General features: G+C 38.6%; 1 long non-coding RNA gene across 2 annotated transcripts; it reads right to left on the reverse strand.

The window, feature by feature from the left end:
- Positions 1 to 3,617: 3,617 nt before the first annotated feature.
- LOC311427534 lies at positions 3,618 to 19,649 on the reverse strand. 2 transcript variants are annotated; one of them, XR_014687406.1, is made up of 3 exons: positions 19,558 to 19,649; positions 10,620 to 10,684; positions 3,618 to 4,369 (listed from the first exon to the last, which is right to left on the reverse strand). It is a non-coding gene; the product is annotated as an uncharacterized lncRNA (long non-coding RNA). The 2 variants fall into 2 exon arrangements; XR_014687407.1 differs by lacking the exon at positions 3,618 to 4,369 and adding an exon at positions 6,362 to 7,855.
- Positions 19,650 to 20,898: the final 1,249 nt, after the last annotated feature.

Genomic DNA, 20,898 nt, shown 5'->3' on the forward strand with positions numbered 1-20,898 from the left:
GATTGATGGTGTGGCAATGTAGATTGCTTTCCAGAGCAACTTGTCAGGAGGCAAAACATATATAAAGGTGCTATACAGCCTCTCTATGCCAGGAAAAAAAAGCCTATTGTTATTTTGCAGGACAAAAATCATAGAATCATAGAACAGCTTGGGTTGGAAGCGACCTTAAAGACCATCCAGCTCCAAAACCCCTGCTATGGGCAGGGACACCTCCCACCAGACCAGGTTGCCCAGAGCCTCATCTAACCTGGCCTTGAAAACCTCCAGGGATGGGGCATCCACAGCTTCTCTAGGCAACCTGTGCCAGGTCCTCACCACCCTCTGAGTGAGGAATTTCCTCTTAACATCTAATCTAAATCTGCACTCTTTCAGTTCAAAAGCATTTCCCCTTGTTCTGCCATTATATGACTGAGCTAAAAGTTGCTTTTCATCTTTTTATAAGACCCATTTAAGTATTGAAAAGCTGCAATGAGGTCTCCCTGGAGCCTTCTCTTCTTCAGGCTGAACATCTCCAGCTCTCTCAGCCTTTCTTCGCAGCAGAGATGCTCCAGCCCTCTAATCATCCTCGTGGCCCTCCTCTCGACTCGCTCTACTAAAATAAAACATCCTATTTTCAGGGGTTACAAATAAGAGGATATCTTAGAGTCCTACCATCATCTAGAAGTCACAATGGGCAAAGGAGATTTTGTCTTTTGTCTTACTGTGTCATACATTGTGGCCCCTAATGAGATAGTTGGAGAGCCCAATGCCCAGGCAGATGATTTTCCTAGGTAACAAACAGCAACCCCAATTGAAAAAACAAACAAACAAAAAAAAACAACAAACACCACCACCACCAAAAAAACAACAGTGCTTTTAACATCACAAGTTAGTCCTCAGCTGTCATTTAGGCAGTGCTGAAGTAGCATGTGATCTTGGCTTTTGAAATGTTTCAGTATAGGTATGGGGTGGGTTTTCCTCATATGTAGGCCTTCATTGAGTGACATGAACTATCACTGCATACACAGTGATGTTAACACAACATGATTCAGGAGAGTAAGTTATTGGAATTGCTTTCAGGCTTACGTTAACTTTTTTCTCCTTCCTACAGAGATATTTGTTGGAAAAATCCAGACAGGGGTACATGGGATTCTCTCCCCCTCTCTTTCTTTACCTCCCTGTTGACTGTTATGCGAGCACTTTGGAAATATCCCTGGACAAGGATGGGTGACTCTTGCTTTAGCAGCAATATGTATTAGGCAAGGATTCAGCTGGCCTGGTTCCTGGCACACAGTGGAGACTGTGAAATGAGTAGTGATGGATTCTCAGTGCTAGGGCATTGCTGAGCCTGCACATCCTTTCTCCCTTCTCTTCCTGCTTTCATCAAGAAGATACCATGCAGACAAGCCAGCACCTGGCTCTGTGAAACTATCTCATGTGAGAGTATCAGATGCACTTTCCTGTCAGGATTGAGAAGTTTTATTTGGAAGATGGAGATGGGCAGACACCACTTGAGACTGGGTTGGAAGCATGTCATAGATATGATTTCTTTGCTATTGGCCACAGACAGTGTGGACTGATGCAGAGGTAAGACATAATAAAATGAAGGTAGGAATCATAATTTTATGATTCTATGGAAGAAGGCAAAACTGTAACATCCAGTTATTGTAACACAGGTCAGGTATTCATACTTCCAAATACTGAAAGAAGGATTTTGTGACACTGGAAGAGCAGAAATGGCTCTGAAATGTGTTTCTTTGTGGTCAGAGAGGAATGTTTGCTCCAGCTGTGAAACAGCCCTGTATGTGGGGGGCAATATACTCTTTTGTGCCTCTGTCAGAGAATTTAGCTTGGTAAAGTTGGATTGCATCTCACAAGGATTTTCCAGGGTGTCAGTTTGTTCAGACTGCCTGAGGACATGTACTGAAGGGATGGGGTGGCCTATATGAACCTTAGTACGTCTCTTGGCACTCCAGCATGCCTACTGAGTTCCAATGCCATGACAATGTGAACGTTTTGGTTTTAAGAGGACTGAATGACTGCTCAGAATGCAGTAGCTGCACAGTGTGGACACAACCATATGGATCCAGTGCTAGATAACAATCCTCTGGCAGTTTCATCTAGCCTTTGGAAAACTATCTCGAGCTCAGTGGGTGGTACAGCAGAAGGAACATGCAAGTCTGGGTTCATCTTGGCTGTTCCTAAAGTGTAGTTTTCTAAGAGGTTTTTCTGCTAATAAAAACTTAGCATGACTAGAAATGAGGCAAGATGCTGACTGCAAATGCAGAAGTCTGTATTTTGGATGTGGACTGTCTTTATATCCTAGAATAATACCAGTTCATCAGATCACATCTCACCTCCATCTGGCAGGTAGGACTGCAGTGTCCTGTTGTTTTAGAGGCATAATTGCCTTGTGTGTCTCTGCTCTCTTGCCTGATGAACTAGTGACCCTGTCACGTTGTCTCATGTCACAGTGCTGTAAGTGAACAACTGTACCACTCAGCTCTGAGTGGTTCACAGGACAGCTGCAGAGAGAGGGAACACAAGTAAACAGGCCTTCATTTTTTTCTCCCCAGACTTAAAGCTGTTTAGGGGTACATTTTTATATTGGTAACTGGGAAATCTAATCAGATATCCTAGAGTTCTAATTAAGTGGCTTTTATGGTTATAAGAGATTTTGAGAATAATCAGCTGCAAAGGCTTGGGACCCATGTTCTATTAGCATGTGCAGTCTCTGGGGCTGTGTAAGTGCTGTGATTGTCTGTAGGAATTCAGAAGGTGTTTGCCAAAATGGAAAAAAAAAATAATAAATCTTTCCTAACATTTTGTTTTCAGGTCCCCGATGTTAGAATTACAGGGAGAGGTGGTGTAAAATACTGTATTTGAATAAAAATTCAGGAACAGGAATCACATTCTGTACACATAAACAGTATCTTTTTTTCTTTTTTTTTTTTTTTGCCAACCTGAGTATCATTAGACTGAAAGTTAAAATTTTGTAACTGTTTAACACTTTGTTAACCCCCATAGAAATCTTTTGTAATCACTGAATACATACCATTGCATAGAATATATGCTAATATAGTTCTTATTAAGCAGCATTCATAGCAATTCTCTCTCATTAGGTAAATAATTTCTGAAGCAGATATACTAATTAAGTGTTTTTCCTCATTATGTGTTTCATGATTAGGAGGAGTTTACTATATTTACAGCAGTGCGACTAAAACTATTCAGAACTAACCATACCAATATTTACAGAACATAGAGAGAAACTGCTAATAGTTCTGTGTTCTTCATTACTAATTGTACAGGGTAATTTAGTTTCTTTAGAGGTGCATTCACTACTTTAATAAGCAAAATGATCCCGAAATTAATAAAGGGCTTTGAGATCCCACAGAACATAAATGACATTATAATTTTAAAATTCCATTGTTGATCAGTACTCTGAGCTATCCATTGCTGTCCAGCAGCCAATTTGCATTTTTATAATAGTAATAATAAGTTGCCTGTTTTAGCATTGTATTGCCATGTAAAGCTTTTGAATGCAAGACTATTGCAATATTTCAGAACAGCTGGGATTAGAAAATATTCTTCTTACATGTCATGAGACCTTATTACCTGCCAGCACTATGAGTTTTTTATTCCATCGTAGAGACCCTTTTTTGAATTTCTTGTTTGCATTTTCACAGAGGTGCATAAAGTATTAATAGTCCATTTGTAGCTCTGAGAACATTATCAAATGTTAGCTTTTATACACACCTTTACTTCCAGCACATCAGGTTTCTGTACCACATGGATGAGCCTATCAAGGTGAAAGTGTTTCTGTGGTTATCACTTGGGCCTGGGCAAATACCATACTAATTTAAATAACTTCTGTTAGAAGCCTGGGATAGTAGAAATAGTTGAAAAGTCACAGATGAAGACAGAGGCTCTTGACCTCATCAGACAATTGGCAGTACTGTGATAGCTCATTAACTTGGGATTGGGAAACAAGGTCCAGTTTCCTTTCATCACGGCAGTTTGTCAGGCTTTGCTACAGCATTTCTCCACCCTTACAATTTTATAATGGATCTCATGCTGTTTTGGCAGTTTAATTCAATTTAAATGCCTTGTTGTTCCTGATTTCTATTTTCTCATTTCAAAAGGATTTGATTTTAAATGAAACGGTAGTTTTGCAGGATTGTGAAGAAATGTAATGCCTTTCTCTTCTTACTCGTTCCACATTCCATGTGTTCTTCATTTTTCTTGTGCTCCTTTCCTTAAAATGCAGGTGCCCTGGGAACCAAGCAGAAGCTCAAAGGCCAGAAGGCTTGTTTTGCTTTTGTTCCTCTCTTGGAAATATTAAGTTAATGCTATCAAGCCTGGTCTTCTCCTTGTAGCCACTTGTTTCCTGCTAAAAGAAGCAATTCAATTACTTTTTCTGCTCCTTCACTCCAGCCTCATTCACAGTAAAAATCTAGGCAGGTGCTTGTGTAACTATTTTTATGCATTCTTGAGGGATGGCTGAGCTCTTTCTCAAGACAGTGAAATTGAGACTGTGTAATATTTCTAAGACACATATCTGTGCAATAATTATCCTTTTATGGGTATTCCTGCATGGCTGCCGAAGTCTGCACAGATGTTCCTGACTCATAAGTGACCTCCTGTGTCATAAGTGACACAGGAGGTCACTTATGAGTCCTCCTTCCTGAGGGTGCCTCTGAAAGCATCATTATCTGGATACAAACAGTACAACAACTGAGTGCAAATACAGTAGATGAAATGCAATCATCCTACAGTTCAATGTTTCTCAGTCTGTCAGTTCTGTCTGCCCTAAGGAGGCTGTAACGTACTGAAAATGTTCCCAGTCTAATCTAAAGTCACCTGATTTCCCTTACCCCCACCACAGGCACACCTTATTTTCCAGAATTCTCAATCAGACTTTTAATATGTGCACATGGAGGAGGCTACATGCAGGTCTCCTACTTGTACTGTCCAGCACAGAGTACACTGGGTCAGACACCTCCCACATCCCAGTGCTTCTGGATTTGGCATTTCTTGGTTGTTATCATTCATCCTTTTTATTTTTTTTTATTATTTTTTTTCCCTTTCTCTTTCTCTCTCTCTACTTTTCCTTTTCCTTTTTTCTTTTTCTTCTCTTTTCCTCTGTGTTACAATGAAAGAATTGTGAAAATATTTTATTTTAAATAAAGGGTCTTATCTGAGCAGAAAATGAAGTCATATCTGCCTATAGGCAGATTATAGATTAAATTAAGTAAGAAAAAATAAGGAATACTTACATCACAGATCAGAAAACTATTTATTTTTTATTTATTTATTTTTTTTTCCTCTTGTAATTTTGCCTCCCTAAAACCTTTGGAATTGGAAAGGCTGGATTATACCTTAGTATAGTCTCCAAACATGAGAGGAAAAAAAGGTAGCAAAACCAATCCACACCAGTTAGTGCAAGTAAAGCAGAGAAGGGATTATATGAGTTTATTATGCAAATCATTGACTTTCCAATGCATCTTGATATATGCTTGCTCAAAATCCTATTCCACCATTGTCTTACTATTGTGAATTAATAAATTGCAATAATTCCTAAATTTTAAAGAAATTCTTAATACTCTGAGATAGGCATATAGGTCAGTTTTTAAGAATAAGTATTGCTAAAATATAAACTAACTCTGATTAATATTAAGGCCATAAAAGCTGTAGAAAGTCCTGCAAGTTTACTTCCCTCTTTGCTTTCACTTGGATGGGTATTGTTTAATGTACAGGCAATTTTTATTTCTACACATTTTTGTTGTATTGCCATTTTAATTTATATGTTTACATAAACATATTAATATTTACCTGATGGTTACTTATACAGTTCAGTTATACTGTTTATTAGTTATACGAGTCTGTTAATTACATTGATTCATTTAACTGAGTTTAAAAATTATGTTTGCACATAATCTACATTCTCTTCAGTTCTTCACCATTTGGAATTACATTGCTAATCTGAAAAAGAAAATTAAGAATAAATATAACATCTAGGTGTTCTGTTGTGGTAGAGAGAGGGGTCTTACAGGAGACAGGCAAAAACGGATTGTGAATAAGACCCAAACATGTCACTTTAGCTATCAGAGATTTAATGAATATATCCACAAACTTCTATATTCAGATTGACAACATATAGCATTATTAAGCGAAAAGCAAAGTATCTGCTTCCTTTACTTTAAACAATTTCAATATATTTTGCTTTATGTAGTGAGTACAAACTACTCATGAATGTAATCTTAGGTTAAGATTTGAAATAAGGCTACAAGTCAGGTATTAAATGAGAAAACCTGTAACTACACTGATGCAGTGACTTACCATTTATCATTTATGAGCCTCTACTCAGCATCAGGAGCCCATCATGACAGAAAACACATAGTAAGAATCGTTGATTTAAGGAATTTACATTGAACAAACATGGTAGAATGTGGTTAAGCTTGAGTCAGCACACTGAAGTAGAAGGTAGCTCACTGGCTTGCTCAGAGTTGCATGAGTTGAGTAGGACTGGGCAGGACAAAGCTCCAATGTTCACAGTGCTAAACCAGAGGCATAGCTGCAAAGCTTTTCCCCGCTGTTATAAAACTTCAGAGTACCACTGCAAATTTTTATTCTGCTGAATCCAAATCAAAATCTTAACATTGGTTAGGCCTTAAATCTAGGACTGAATACTAGACTAGATATAATCCAGTGGTGTATCTAAGGCCTGCTTCCACTTTTTATCACCCTTAAAATATCTCTGTGCTGGCTCAGTTTGTCTAGTTATAGGAACAAAACCACAGCATTTTAGGTGCTTGTGACCTTCTGGTACGTCTTCTCTTCCAGTCTCTTATCCTCTGTGCATTTTCCTGATTATAGTGCAGAAATCTTGATGATTACAAGAGGGCTATTATGTCTCCTACAATTATAACAAAATATTCAGATTTCATTCTGTTGTTACAAAGCCAGGACAAAGCTAGAAATGCAGGGAGAGCTCCAGGAGCAACATGAAAGTGAGTTGAGGACAGCTAAATTGCTGGATTAAATTGTCCACAGGAACGTGCAGCCAGGTACTTGTGTGATGTGAGTACAGCTGTTGAGAAAGGCTAAAACCAAAGCATGATTCATTAATGCATTACCATACAAAGGCTGTCTTCTTGTTCAAAGAGCAAAATACATCCTAAACAGATAACTTAGTGATACGGAGACAGCTTTTACTTAGTATTGAGTAACTGGCTCACAGTTTAAATTCAAAAGATATTTGTCATGTCCGTTTTGATGTCTATGTTTAAGGCATGCTAAGTGTATCTTTGATAAAACCTATATTGAGCAACAACATAAATATTTTTAAAATTTATTTGGATTTTAAGTTTGTCTTATCTTCTGCATAGGCAATGCAGGTATAAAGCATGCTTTTCTGGAGCAAAACTAAAATTTTCTGAAAAAGTGAAGAAGATTCATGTCATTTTACAGGGAGCTGAGCCATTTGTAGTTAGACAGAACTTTGATGTGCACAGAGCCATGGGAATAGCTCATGAACTGCACTACCATATGAACTGAAAATCCCTCCGTTCCCAGAGCATTCTGTCCACCTTTGGACTGAGTTCTTCTGCTAGGCCAGTGTAGCAGATCTCATAACACCGTCAGTTATTCAGCAGGGTCTAAATGAAATCTGAAGAAGCACATTCTGTGCAGCATGAAATATTTCTCTGCACGGTCTTCTGTGTTTTATTGCAACTGTTCTGGCTGTTATTTTGGTGTTTAGGTACACAGCATAGCAGTGGGCTTCCAAGCTGAAAGGTCATCTCGTCTTTCAAGGACCTGTGAATTTTTTCTCAACTATTTAGATGAGCAAGGAAACATCTTGTCCTGTTTGGTGCTGTCAGAGTGGAACATAAGGTGAAGGATGCTTTATGAAAACTTGGGTTGAATATTTTCGTTCAGGCTTGCCTGCAGTGAAATACTGTTAGGAAATTCTGTTGTACAAATACTTAAACACTTTCTGAAAGGTCTGACTCTGAATTCTGTACAGTCCAGAGCAAAATTCTGTTTCCAGTTTTCCTTTCTATACACATACTTTTCAGGCTGTTTATCTGACAATTTTAGTCAAATAACAGTACCATCAGAAGCAATGATTATGGCAATAAACAGAACAACAAGATTACTAGCTATAATAAACACAACAATTAACATTGTTATCCAGACAGAAAATACCAATCTTTCTATGCCTTGCAGATTAAACAAAACCCATGTAATTTCTAAATGGCCAAAAGACCTATTGTGTCATCAAAACATGTAATAAGAACAGAGAAGGACTGATGTTTTTTGGATCTAGTACCTGCAAGGATCGTTTATTCTTTTGGAAAACTTTTTACCTGTTAACAAAGGATACCTGATCACATTAGGTGTCTTAATAATAAATCTGAAAAACTGAAGCTGCCTAGAGTGGGTAAGGCTAGGTCCCATCCTTAGGTCCTGTGTATTTTCACAGAAGCCACAATTTAGTCACAGAAATGGAAAAATGCACATAAAGAAATTCACTTAATAAACTACTATGTATTATTCACAAAGCACCTTTGGTAGATTTGCTTTTACACCAATTAGAAAGAAAAACATTCTGTGAATTGAATGAGGTAATACTCAGAAGAGAACCCTTATTCCCTCTAGCCCTGTGGTTCCACAAAAACCCTTATGAATTTTTCAGTCTCATTCACTCCGCTCCAGGGATCTGTGTAATTTCTTCTTCAGCTTGGATATGAAGATAGTAAAAGTGGGCACTGAAAATAAACAACTTTGCAAAAAGTCTTGGAACTATTTTTTTTTCAGGTACAGAAAATATATCATTGTAGCCTTCTTTCTTTCTTTAGTTAATTTGCTCTTTCTCCATACTTATCTCTAAACATATTTTTTCCATGTCTTGCTGCAAACATTTTGGGTTGAAGCAGTCTTCCTGAGACAGTGGCTGTAGCAGGAAGCTAGCTAGTGCTTCTTAATTTTATCAATTCTGACCTTATTTGGCTGCTGGAGGGTGAGAGAGCTTACGGATGGCCAAAATGCAATATCTGCCCTAAAGCTGCAGCTGGAGGATGATGATCTAATTTCTAATGACTCTACTTATGACAGTCAAAATCATTATTCAAATAACAGCAAACATGGTTCATTATGTCTTGGAGCTGACAGGCCAAATACAAGTAGGAATCCCCAGAGGGAAGTTATGCAATGGGTACTCTAATCTGCTTGCTTTCTTAGCCACAGAAACTGCAGAATAGCAGGACTGTGATCCACTTTGGAATTAAGCAAATACAAGAGTCTACAAACAAAAATAAGCCCGTCAACAACAACAACATGTTGTTCTGTGTTACAAGCTACATTTTGTTCAGACAATTCCATGTGATTGCTTGTGGTACTGGGGTTTAGACTGGAATAGGGTATTCTGCATTTTACAAGAGTTTGTGCAAACTCCCAGTTTCAGTGGGAGGTTTAGTCAGAGTCTATCAAACCGATAAACAGCTGTTCTGTCTTTCCCAATGACTACTTGTATTGTTCCTCCCTAACCAGGGATGAATCATAACCAAAAGTTATTGTCTATGTGACTTTTTTTTTTCCTTTGTATTTTGTTCAAAATCCCAAAGTAGCAAGTTATAAATAAATACATTAAATATCAGATATACTGACTCTTATTAGAGGGTGCATTCAGTCACAGCTAATCTATACCCACTCCTCAATGAATATGACAGTAAGCATGGATTAACACAACACATATCTGCAAAATAAGTATTGATCTATGACTATCTGCAGAAAAATACTAATAACTGTTTGCCTGTATGGAGTTATAAATATTTAATCCAGAAGACAGAGCCCTATAGGATCTTCCTAACAGTAATCAATAACTCTATTTCTGCACGTCATGTATATCAGCAGTGTTGACATTTGTCTTTTTTTTTAATTTATTTATTGTTTTGTTTATTTTTGATTCAAGGGATAGTCTGAGCTGTTTTTTTTTTTTTTGAAACCACTGGAGGTCACTGCCTACATTGTTCCATGGGAATTTCTATATACCCTAATAATTATTTATTGGCAGTCCATGAGTGCCTGGATGAAATCAAGACTCCACTAAACTGAATACATACACGTAGAATAAGCATTTCTAAGGGATTTGTATAATTTGAATAAATGAGATATTAGAAGAGAAACAGAGTGGTGAAGTCTATTGACCACAGTGGTCATTCTGATCTCCTCAGTTCTTGTCAAGATGACTTAATTAATATGCAACAAATGATTTATTGCATGATTGAGATTTCTTTTTTGTTGTTGTCCATACAGAATGTTGCTGTTAAAAACAGATAAATGTTTTGTGTTTGGTGGCTCACTGACAATTTTGCAAGTCAGTAATACCTTGTCTTTGTTCAATGTTGCTTTAACATTGTCATGATGTGACAATGGATATGAAGGACACTGCTGCAAATTTTCTTGATATGTGAGTAATAATAATCTTTATATAATAATAAAATTAATATATATAACAATAAAACCAATTCTCAGGCAGGAGTTCTACATTAAAATTTTCAAAAAATTGTTTTTTCCTGGCAAGGATTTTTTGGAGAGATGGTGGACTGGGAAACAAGTTATGATGAAAGACTTACCGCAGCATGAACTTTTGAGGAGGCTGGCATCTCTAAGTAAGAGGATATGCTTCATATCAAACAACCTTGACAAATGGAAATGATCATAAATCTCATTACAGATTGATAACATGCAGCATACAAGTTTTTAACATCCATCCAAAGTAAATCTCTTAAACATTCACTTAATTAGATCATATTTTTTCTTCAGATATACCCATTACTTTTCTTCTATTGTGTTTCATGGTAACAGAAAAGAAGGCTGTAAAGGACCAGAGGAATTCACATAGTCTAGGCAGGTATTTGCCTGATTTGTTCTTAATAATAATAATATAAAACAAACAAACAAACAAACAACCTTTTTTTTGTGTGTGTTAAAAATCCTATGTTCTTTTTATATCTTTTGCAGAGCTTCCCTACCATTAACACTAGAAAGATATTTTCTAAATCTAAGTTCAACCTCTCTTATTATGTCAGAAGCTCATTTTTGTTGTAGCTACCATAGATAACAGTATACATTATTTCTTTCTTTCACATTTGAAGCAGCCTTTTATGTATTTAAAGACTGTCATCGTTTTTCCTCAAGCCTTTCCCCTCCCCACCCCTCTGCACCTCTTGCTCATGTAGTCAATTCATCTTTAGACTAAACAAGCTCAATTATTTCAGTCTTTCTTCATAGCTCATGTTTTGCAGCTGTCTCATCATTCCTGCTTCTGTACTCTGGACTGTCTCCAACTTGATACACGTCTTTTTGAAGCGTTATGCCTAAAACTGGGCACTATACTTCAGCTCCAGTCTTCTTAGTGCTGGGTAGAATGGAAACATTTTTGTATGAGTCTGATAATGTTTTTGTTATTTATACGATCATGTAACATTTGCCTTTTTTTCTGTAACAGCACACCACTACTCATTCATCTGCAGTTTGTAGTCTGCTATAGTCCCCATGATCATTTCTGAAGACCTATTACCTCGTCAGTCCTTTGCCATCCGGTCTTTCCTGTTCATGCAATTGGTTATTCCTATCTAACTACAGAACTGCACACCTGTCTAACTGAATTGCATTTTTTTTTCTAGACCATATTTTCAGTCCACCAAGGTCACAGTGAATTCTAATTTTTTTCTTTGTCAGACTTATAGCTATCCCAGCTTAGCATCATCTCAGAAGGTACAATGCTTTCAGGGACTTGTCAGAAACTGCTAGTGCCTGGTGGAGTGGTGCCTGCTTGGTTTAGAGTGAGAGTTATTACTGCATCCAAAATCTGATGCTTCAATGAGCACTTGGGGAAGAATTTTCCAATGCTATGCTAAAGAAGTATATATTGTTTTTATTTACCAAGGATATTTTTTTTTCCTTAACATGCTGACTCGAATCAATTTAATTTGTTTTGGCAATTTCATTTTAATATTAGGATCCTCTACTGAAAAAATTGGACCTGGCCAACTAAATTTTACCAAGAGAAAGCTTCCCTACCTTGGGATAGGGAGGGTGATTGGCTGCATGATAGAATAGGGCCACATTTGTAGTGAATTTTAGATAATACACTAATTGCTTAGTACTGACACTAAAAATTCAGCTTTCTGATATTAATCTCCACTGACATTCTAAATCATGAGATTCTCTTGTTGCTGTTTTGTGTTGCTTTTCTAATTGATTGACTTCTGAAGTTAACTAACCTGGTAAAAGTTTCAGGTTGCATATTTGATATCAATATTATTATTTCAGTATTTGAGATATATTGGCTACTTAAGAATTAATCACCAAAGGAATTTATAAATCAATCTGAATAGTGAAGAAATTTGTGCAGGCAAATGGGTTGCAAACAACTTGTGAAAAGGAAAAAAGAATAAATTTATTTGAAAAGGTTAATTGATATAACTCCGATAGGATTTTTAACAATCTTGTAAACTTACATAGACTAAGCAGCAGCAACAAACATGAGGCCTTAATGCAGGGTCCAGGGAAAGTCAAAACTAGAGCCAGGATATGACCTTTTAGCTTCTATCTTTTGAATTGATAATTACTGTTTTTGCTACCACGTTAGTTCATGCATTTGATGTCACGAGGATAGGGTTTGCCTGGAGAGCCTTGGAGACCCATGCACATCCGAAATTGCAGTACCACCAGACTTACCAATGAAGGGGAAAAGGAAAACAGATACAAGAACTGCAGTGATGACAGGTCGAGCCTCAGAGTGCCATACTTGCAATTGCTTTGCAATTTGCCTGGCGGTTTGATTACACACAATTATAATCCTGTTGTGCTGGCTGCTAATTCCAGAGCACTGTCTGTGCACAATACAGCATAGATTAGGCCTCACAGAGTGAATATTAAATGTAGAACATAAAGCACTAAGCACCTTGTAAGCAAATTAGAAAGGCAGGCAGATAGCATTCTGAGTTAGGATTTTTGTTTTGGCCTACAAAGTGAAATGACAATTACCTACTGATAGATCTACACAAAGAATGCCAAAAATGTGTAAGAAGAAAGGTTAGAAATAACCTAAATCTTGCTTGCAAACACAGAAAATCAAAACAACAAGAGTAGGCACTAGAAGTACGAAAGACAAATTTGAAGAAAAAGGCTAAGAAAGATGTTCCTTATGATAAGCTGTAGGTCTGATTTATTCAGCTCTCCCAAAAGCACAAATCAGCTGTAGGAAAATCTTCAGTACAAGAGACATAAAAAGAGCCACAGTAATGCCTGCAAATTAGAACAAAAATCAAAGCTGGAGGGTTTGATTAGTACGGTAGAAATTATTGTACAATATTAGAAAAAAGACTCCAAAACAGTTTGCCAAACCTAGAGAAAACACTCAGGAGATAACACTACTGAGGTTGTTAATACACTATAACATAGGATAGTTGTGGCAGCAACTTTTTTGATTCACCTTTTTTTTAGAACGATATTACAAAATTCCTTGAATAACATTTTACTTTTGTATGATTTCCTGCTTTTGCTGTCTTCCCAGTGGTTGTGTCAGAAATGGTATTTAAAGAAGAGATCTGCAAGCTCTGGTAGTGAGGAGGTTTTTGATTTTGCAGAAGCAGCCTGGTGTTTCTAGAGGACTGATAAGAGCCTTCTATGCCTGCTCAGGACTTGGTGGTTGGCAATATGAAAGCTTATTCTACTGTTCAACTGTAGGTTAATCTAAAATATTAATATTACATGAAAGTGCTGTGACTACATGAGTTGCTATGAAAAACATCATTTAATAGTATTTTATTTTTGTTTTTAGTGACAGTGTCTTCTGGATTACTTTTTCAGTTACAGCTCTAATCACTATTACTCACCAAAAATTTTGCTTTGTCACACCAGAATGCTGGGCAGTTTGGACAAAAATATTCCCAGTTTGCTTCTGGAGGCTGAACCTGTGGTTTTGCATGAAAACAGAGCAAGTACTTTATGCAGGAACAGTTGCTTATACCAACCATGTCCCCATTTTTTCCAGAAACTTCTTTATGTGGAAGACAGTGATAACTTTCTTCATGTTTTCATCCCAAAGTTCTGGAGAGATTTACTGCTATATGAATACCAGCTACATAACATGTACTCAAGAATTGCAACATCTCCCACAGATACTGACTGTAAAAGCAGGCTTTATGTGGCTTTCTAGCCCCCCATGGACTATAGAGATGTTTGGGATTTTGGTCACAACGCACAAAAGCAAGGCAGCCATCAACTCACAGGGATTCAGGCTCCAGGGCCTCCAGTTTTGTATTTTCTCCCCTACTAGGCAGCCTCCTAGCAACTCTGCCTCCACCTTCACCACACCGCATTGAATGGTCATCATTAAGGACTTTCAGATCTGTTGGTGGAGTGAGTATGGGCTTTTCTGGTTTAAGCAACTGTATCTGTTTCTTTGTACTGCTATGCCTCAGCAGGATGCTGTTGCCCTAAGAGCTGTGTTTAATAGGTCTGTGTTTTGAAACAAGGTCCTGGTTGTACACAAGGCACCTTGAAAACTTCTTCACAAATTATTGCTATAAGAAAGAGAAGAATGGATTTTGAATTATATTTTTCTCACCACATAGAAGTTCCCTGGGGTCAGAACCATTTTTAGCCCTCCAACCCAAACTTGCAATGGCAAGCAGCTGTGGGCAGAAATAAATTCGTATTTATTTCATTAAAAATAGCAGCTGTAAAAATCCACACTAAAAATAAATATATGCTCATTTACGAAATCCACATACACACTTTTCATTAAGCAAAGACTCCTCCCATATTAGAGAGTGAAGGCTAGAGTAGACCCAGGACTGATTTCAATGACCTTGTCTGAACATACACTAAGTTTCACAACCTGTCATTGTCCTAATTGGTGAGCTACAAGTTTCAAGTTCAAATCCTTCACCCCAAACCCTTTATACTTCAGTCCTGAAGTTGTTCTGCTTCTCTGTAATTGGTGAAGACTGAAAAATAAATGGTTATGGGTGCAGTCATTCACACATGGAGTTTGGTTCTGCCAGCATTCGCTCCACCAACAGCCTGTCCTGGATATTCAAATCTGTGAGGCACAAAGCCATGCATGTATCTTGGCTCACCTGATTAGTAAATCTATCTTTGTCATTTTTGGCCAGATTTCCTACGCAAGTGTCTACTTACCAAGTATTCCTGAGAGCCATTGGCCTGAACCTGGTTTAAAACACAGAGCTTCCTATATCAATGAAACAACAGTTGTTACTTATTGTAACAACTTATTGTACTTATTATTAGTTGCTGTGACACCTTCTTCTCCTCCTACATGGATCAAAATAATTTTTCAGTACTGTTTTATTTACTTATTTGTTTTTAAGTTATTAATTCTTATCTTTGCCTGTTTGGATTTCTTTCATTCTAGTTTAGTGAAAAAGACGTGGTATCTGGGAGATCATCAAATAGTTCAGAAACTTCAACCTCTGAGTTCTACCTGTCATACCACACTGGGGAGAATCTCCCACAGCAATAAAGGAGACTTTCAGCCTCCCCTGCAGTGGCTTGGGGTGCTTATCATGCATCTGAAAATGACTAGTAGATAATTCAGGATCTTTTGATCAAAATACTCATACCTTCTTTCCTCTTGCCCTGGATTTTTCCTGTCACAAGGCTAAATAATAAATCACTGGCATAGATTAGGTGGATTTGAGTAATGGCAAGGAAACAGTCAGCACGCTTCACTGCAGCACCAAGCATGATGAGAATACTGCCTGAAGGTGGGTGCATAGATTCAGGATCTAGCATGAAAGCAGCATCCTAAGTCCTGTGCTTCTTATGCTCTCACTTCTGTACCTTAAAGTGTATTGACCAAATTCCAGCCTATGATTAGATCTGCTATGTGAGCTTGTTGTATTATCACAGATGAAATGGCAAGCAAGAGCTTTGTTGTCAGGAGCTGTTAGTTATCCCCCCTTGAGCCAACAGGAACTGTTTGAGCTTCTCCTAAGTCTGTCTCAGCTGCAACTTGTTTTTCATACATCTGTATGTCTCACAGCTTGCCTGCAACTCCTTAATGATCTGAAAACAAGGCACTGTGAGTAAGAATGGTGGAGTGGGGTGGCTGAGAATCATGAAGGTTTTATTGCATGTGTAGCTTGCAGGTTGATAAATCTGGGAATTCATTTTATTTCAAAAATGGAAGTCAGAAGTATATAACCACTGCTTTCCTGTCACTGACTTAATTGTGACAATTTTGTCCCATACTAATTTCCATGGTTTTGAAGAGACTAACAAGATATATTGTGAACCAAAGGAATGAGTTCAACAAACAATCAATTGAAATCAAATGGAAAAGGGAGACAAATAAATATAGGCTGCTTTCAGCCTGCCTGTGAAGAAGAGGCTGTTCCCTTGACCCCTCTGATTCAAAGTTTCTAGCCCAGAGGCTATGTCTGCCCTCTGTAGTGGTACTCAGCTGCTGCATTGGGCTATTATTCTTACCTTTTACTGTTTGGATATGTTCTTTATTCTCATCAGGTCTTCAGATTTTATTGGATACATTTATATATTCATTGGAAATAGCACAACTATAAAAGAGTTGTCAGAAGAGATTTACAGGGTTATATTTAGTTCCTGAGAAACATTCTTGAGACTTACTCTAAAGTCACTGATCCCAAAATCACCTCAACAAAACTTTTGCACTGCTCTCCATCCATATATTCCACATTGCTGTACAATTCTGTGTATGCTTAAATTAGAGAGTAGAAAAGATGGGATTTTGGCTCTCTTCTGTCTCTAAATTATTGCCTTTCCCTATTTTCGTATATAAGCTCACATATTTTTTCTTCCCCATGCTTTTTCTCAGCATTCTCATTTTATATGACACCTTTCAAAATACAGCTGTATGTGGGTACCACTTAAACATTAGTCTGTTTCTTTTTTTAGTGTTGTGTGTTATTACCTGCTTCCCGCTGTCTCTGTTTTCTCCTAACAGCCACCTCGCAATAACAATATCTTTTCTTCAGCTATCTGTGCACGATCTGTATGATAGTTGGTTTTCAGTTTATTTAATTACAATATGCCTGACTAGTGTCTTCCTAAACTTCACAGCACTATTTTTCAAGAAAATATTTTCTATTATATGTAAAACATTTGAAGATTTCCTTCTGTGCACATTTAATTTATAGCTGCATTTTCTGTTTAGTATGATATTATCTCAGGAGCTGTCTCTCTGTTCCCTTTGCTACTATCACCAACATATACTGAAGATGTACTTCCTCGTATTTCTCATTATCCCTGCAAACTTAACTACTCAACACTTTTTTTTTTTTTGGGGGGGGGGGGGGAGGAGGTGTGGGGTTGAATAATTTTGAAGTATCTGGGGCATCACAGATGACAGAGAAAGAATAGATAGTGTAGACAATCTCATTCCCTTGATAATGCAGTGTTGATGTCCAATGCCTTTTAATTTATCTGCAAAATGTACTGCCAATATGCTTAAGAAAGAATAGCATACACCTGGTTAGACAGCTAGTTTTTTAATACAGAAATGTATTTATTTCTCAAAGTGAAATAAACACACACTCGTCACAATTTTGCATAAATTTGACGTTCTCAGCAAGGAACTGAACTTTACAGAATCATACAATCATTTAGATTGGACCTCTAAGATAATTAAGGCCAACTAAACTTTGATTTTGATTATGTCAGTAAAACCTAAAAGATATGTATATGTGCCTAAAAACAGTATTTAGGATCTGGTCTCTTTGATTTCTTGAGATTTACCTTTATATATTCTGGTTCAGGTTCATCTTTTACTTCCACCAATACCATACATATATCACTTCATGCCTTCCTTTGTGTGGCCAAAAATATCCCCCCAAATATCTGTCATATACTCTTAGAATCATTAAAGTGGAAAAAGAGCTACCAGATCAACCAGTCCAACCATCCCCCTACCAACAACATTACCCACTCAGCCTTGTCCGTAAGTACCACGTCCAACCTTTCCTTACACGGGTTCCCCAGGCAACCCATTCCAATGCCTGACTACTCTTTCTGAGAAGAAACATCTCCTAGTTTCTAACATAAACCTGCCCTGGTGCAACTTTAGGCCATTTCCTCTAGCCCTATTGCTAGTTTTCTGAGAGAACAGGCCAACCCCCAGATCCCCACCTTCCTTTCAGGTAGCTGCAGAGAGCAATAAGTTCTCCCCTGAGCCTCCTCTTCTCCAGACTAAACAACCCCAATTCCCTCAGCTGCTCCTCACAGGATTCATGTTTTAGGCCCTTCACCAGCTTCAGAGCCCTTTTCTGGACATGCTCCAGGGCATCAATGTCTTTCTTGTACTGAGGGGCCCAAAACTGAACACAGTACTCAAGGAGTACAGCCTCACCAGAGTACAGGGGGATGATCACCTCCCTGGTCCTGCTGGCTACACTATTCCTGATAAAGCCAGGATGCTGTTGGCCTTCTTGGCCACCTGGGCACACTGCTGGCTCATGTTCAGGTGAGCCTTGATCAACACCCCCAGATCCTTTTCCTCTGCACAGCTTTCCAGCCACTCTGTCCCAAGCCTGTAGCATTGCATGGGGTAATAGCTCTTCATTGAGCAATTTCTTGTGCTTGATTAGCAGTGGTTTTAGAAATTGTTTCACACCCATGTTGGAAACTCCTTAGGCAGCACTAAATCTCTGAGGTTGACATTGAAGGAAAAGTGTACCATACCTTCCGGGAGAATATGTGGTTAGATTAGATGATGACTTACGGAGGAATATCGTCTTCACACTGAATTTTGTGTAGTTTTAGAGATATGGACTGGAGTAGAAAACCTGAGCTGTCATTCTTTCTCTTTTCTACTGTTTGTTATATAAAGTTTATATCTTTACTATCCCAAAAGATGCATTTGCAACATTTTTTCACTTGAGATCATAGGTTTCCAGTACCCAGGTTATTTCTTTATCATTTCTCAGTATGCTGATTTTACCCAGCTAGGAGGCTGAGCTCCACCACAACCAGTCTCTCACTCCCCCTCCTCAAATGAAAAGGGGGAGAAAATACAATAGTAAGGGCTTAGGGGTAGAGACAAGGACAGGGAGATCACTCACCAATTACCATCAAAGGCAAAACAGACTCAGCATAGTGAGATTATTCTATTAGTAATAATCAATAAATTAGATTAGACAAGTGAGAAACTAAAAGCAAACTAAACCCACCTTCCCCTGTACTGCTCCAGCACAGGTCCCCCATGGGTGGGCGGCAGCTCCACACAGACCCCCTGCTCCTGCGTGGGCTCCTCTCCACGGGCTGCAGCTCCGGCCCGGGGCCTGCTCCTGCGGGGGCTCTCCATGGGCCGCAGCCTCCTCCAGGCCACATCCACCTGCTCCACCGGGGGCTCCTCCACCCATGGGGGGGCTGCAGCATGGAGATCTGCTCCATGTGGGACCCATGGGCTGCAGGGGGACAGCCTGCTCCACCAGGGGCCTCTCCCTGCACAGCCCGCAGGGGAACTGCTGCTGCCTGCCTGCAAGCACCTCCTGCTGTACTCACCTGGGGGGCTGTGGGGCTGCTTCTTACTCCTTGCACTCCCAGTGGCTGCTGCACACACTGAGGTACAATCAACATCGCTCCCTGACTTGACTGGCCAGCAGTGGGCACCTTTTGGAGCTGTCTGAAACTGGCCGTTATCTAACACAGGGCAGCTGCTTGACTCTTCTCATAGAAGTCACCCCTGCGGCCCCCGCTATTAAAACCTTGCCACATAATCTGAATACGCTCATATAACATTGGTGTCTGTTATTTCATCACCTCAATTAGGACGACAAGGTGTGACTGTAAGCCTTGGGACCTATCCCAAGTATCCTGTTGCATCCTTGGGCTCATTCATAAAAATGAATTGAAATCAAATTTAGTCATGATCAGAATTCCTTTATTTCCATCATATACTTTAAAATGCCAATACCAAATGTATTTTATTAATTAATTTATTTATTTGTTTATTTTTCCTCTTTCTAGCTTACTTAATTGGTAGTCAATAGGTAATATAGGATGTAGTTGTCTTTAGGCTAGTTTAGTTTAGTTGTTGGAAGGCTGGACAGGGAAGGACAGATCCTAATACCTCTAGGCAATATGAAGGTGGAAATTATCTAGGAGTACTAAAACTCAGTGTTATTTTCTTTTAGTTTTTGGTTGGATAGAGGCCTTACTGTTTGGTAATCTCTCAGAACAGCTGAAGCTGGGAAATGGTCCAGTTGACTGTGGTTTTGTTAGTTAATGTTGGGACATGTGGTGATATAAGGCGTCCCTTATTTTAGTTTCTGGGAAAGAACAGAGAGGTGGATTTATATTTCTGTCCTGAATTATTAAGTCATTTATTTTACTGTAGTTTCATGACTTCTCAGCTGAGATCACATCCTGTGTGGCAGGACAAAATAAAAATACATTGTCACAACTGCACTGCCAATGGATTTACAGACTAAATAGCATGGTGATGTCAAACAACTTGCCTAAGGACAGTGAGCAAGTCAATGGCAGAGTTGTACAGGGAGCTCAAATCTCAGTCTTCAGCTACTGGCCCACACTGTTTATTGAAAACAGCTGTATCTCAAAAAGGGGAGGTGTAGTCACAGGCCTCAAACACAGAGTTTCACTGGAGATAATGGTGAAACCTCCCCTACTTTGTACATTTTCCCTGGAAAATGACAGCTTTTCGTTTCCCACAGGCAGCTTCTCTTACATGTGCCAGCATACCCATGAATTGCATGGTTATTTTCTGCAAGCATAACTTCCTTCTTCCAGAGCTGTATTCCTACAGCTCTGCTCTCACCCTAGGTCTGGAGAACAGTTTCCTATGCTGGCAGTTCTAGTCTTCTGACTATGTGACTTCACACT

The sequence above is a fragment of the Aythya ferina genome (assembly GCF_964211825.1).
Source record: "Aythya ferina genome assembly, chromosome: Z".
Taxonomy (NCBI): domain Eukaryota; kingdom Metazoa; phylum Chordata; class Aves; order Anseriformes; family Anatidae; genus Aythya; species Aythya ferina.